Raw genomic sequence first — 2,758 nt, forward strand, 5'->3', positions numbered from 1 at the left:
TGGCCGCTCCCGGCCACCACAGCCTCGACCCACTGGGCTCTGATGATCCTTCCACCTCAGCCTTCTGAGTAGCCGGAATTACAGTCACGTGCTACCACGCCCGGCTGATTTTTGATTTATTGGAAAGATGAGGTCTCGCCGCCCAGGCGGGTCTCGAACCCGCGGGCTCAGGCAATCCACTCACCTCAGCCTCCCAAAGGCACAGGATGACAGGCTGAGCCACCGAGCCCAGCAGGTTTTTGTTTTCAAGTCAGGATCTCGCACTGTCATCCAGGCTAGAGTGCAGTGGCACTGTCATAGCTCATTGCAGCCTCAAACTCTTAGGCTCAAGTGATCCTCCCACCTCTTTCCCTCCAGAGAAGCTGGAGATTACAGGCACATGCCACATTGCCCAGATAATAACAATAATAATAACTATTATTATTATTATTATTACATAGAGACGGGGTCTCACTATGCTGCCCAGGCTCACCTGGGAGTTCTTACAAAACATGCCTGCCTGGGCCCTACCTGGCCCGATTAAATCAGAACCGCTGGGACGAGGCTAGGGCCTGAGTGCTTGCTGCACTCCTTTTTATCCTTTCATTTTCACACTCGCCAGGTGACTGAGAGATCCCGGCATGCCATCAGGGCCGGGAACCACTGGAAAATACTCAGGAGTTCCAGGGGCCACTGTGCTCCCAAGAGGCAGCTGGCAATGTCAGGAGGCGTCTTTCGGTTGTCGCGACGTGAGAGCAGCAAGCAGGCAGAGGCCAGGGCAAGTCTCAGCACCGAGAACAGCACACCCCAGCCAGGGAAGGACCCACGCAAGTGTCAACAGTGTCCGCAGAGAAGCCGGTTCCGAAGCGCAGACCCGCTGTTCTCAGGGGCGGAGGCCTCCTGGGGAGGAGGCGGGCTCCACTCTGTGTCTGAGTCCTGTACAGTTGACAAAACGCATCCTCGGCCTCCTCTGGAGAGCAGGTTGCCGCCCCAGCCTCAAGCTCCCCTAGGGGTGAGCAGCTTCTGTCTCTGTTAGGGGCAGGAGGACCCAGGGATGGAGCTGGGCAGAGTCAGAAAGCCCCACTCTCGGCTGGGTGACCTGGGACCTCCCAAAACTCCGGCCCAGTCGCGAGCAGGCTGGGACACGAGGGGTGCTTACACGGTTGGCGCCGGGCCAGCACTAGTTGAATTGAATGAGTCCCAGTTTTTTTCTTTGAGGAAACTGAGACCCAGAGACAGGCCGATCTCAACCTGGGCCACGTATCCGGCCTGCACACGAGCTCACAGAGGGTGGAGAGGCTCTCTTCCTTTTGCACCTTCCAGAACAAGAACTCTAGTGACAGCCTGTCCTTCCCAAGGCTTCCCGGCACCGTTAGAGGAGCTAATTTAAAGCAGGAACGCCCCCAGCTTCCTTCAGGCATAGCCAGACACGGGACCCTCCACAGTCAGGAAATGGCCCCTGGGGACCTTCTAGAGGTGAGGCCACTGCCCCAGGGACCCAGCGACTCCTGGGAGACCCAGGAAAGGCAGGGGTCAGGGACCAGCAGCATGAGGGAGATGGAGAGTAATTAAATATGTGCACAGTGGTAAAAAGGAATCCGCCTCCAGCAAGAACAGTGGGCTGGGAGGTGACGGAGGGAGGAGCAAGGTGCTGAGACGCCATGGGTCTCAGGACCCGGGAGGCCCTGCCGTGGTCCTCGGGCGCCTGGGCCTTCCGCCTTAGTTCTTCAGCAGCCTGGGACGGCTCATTCCGCCTCGTGGAGAGGGGCCTGGCACACAGTAGGGCCATCACATGCCCACTGCCAGCCTGTTGAGCCCCCTTGCCTCGCCTACCCCAAAGCCTCTGATCTCCTTGCAGGCTCTCCAGCCCTTCCCTACGGACACGCCCTCAGCCAGGAGCCACCCACCCAAGCCTCCCTGCCCCTCCCCAAGAGCAGTGGAGTGGCAGCTTTGATGGGCACCCTCACCGCCCCAGCAACAGCCAGCTGCAGGTCCCCTCTTGCCACCAGAGCGTGGGGACAGGTGGGAGGAACGTCTTCTATTTACTGGGGGGGGGTAGGGGGGTGCATTTCCTGCCTGTCACTCTGGACTCAATAAAGCCAGGGGCACCTACAGTCCTCATTTTCAGGGATGGGACGCTGACTCCATTTCCTGCAACTCTTTGCTGCACTCACCAAAGAAAGGGGACGGTCCTGCTCTGTGACTCAGTTTCCCCTTCTAAGCCTGCAGAATTACACAGAGCACAGGGCGTGGAGCCCTCGGGCATGTGAAGTTTGTGGCAAGGACTTGGAAAACACAGGCTGGCAACAGTTTTGCTGCTCCTGACCAGCTGAGTGGGCGTCTGCAAGACCCCACACCCCGACGGCTGGGACCGCTGGGGCAGGGTGGAGGGGTGTGTGACTCTAGGAGACCCATGTAGACAAAAGGCCTCTGCGCCCCGCTGGGGGAACTGGGACCCCCCCCGCTGGGCATCGTGAAAAGTCCCAGCCGGCCCAGGGACTGGAAGACAAGCCCCCACCCCCTCTTGGCCTGCAGCCCGGGACTCACCCGCGAAGCTAGCTGCAAAGGCCCGCGTGGTGAACCAGAGGTCAGAGCCCACGCGGGGAAGCGCTCGCTGACCACGAGGGCCCCCACGGCCCAACAAGGGAGTCCCTGCGTCGGGGCTGGGGAGCCTCCCTTTTCTCGCCTCCCCTCTCCGAAGGGCCCGCTGACGGGGGACCCGGCGTCTCTTCCCCACCCGGGGCGCTGGCGCCCGGACGCGGGGCGGGGCGCGCGCGGC

The sequence above is a fragment of the Carlito syrichta genome, unplaced genomic scaffold (genome assembly GCF_000164805.1).
Source record: "Carlito syrichta isolate Samal-C Ts95f unplaced genomic scaffold, Tarsius_syrichta-2.0.1 Scaffold111608, whole genome shotgun sequence".
In the NCBI taxonomy this organism is placed as follows: domain Eukaryota; kingdom Metazoa; phylum Chordata; class Mammalia; order Primates; family Tarsiidae; genus Carlito; species Carlito syrichta.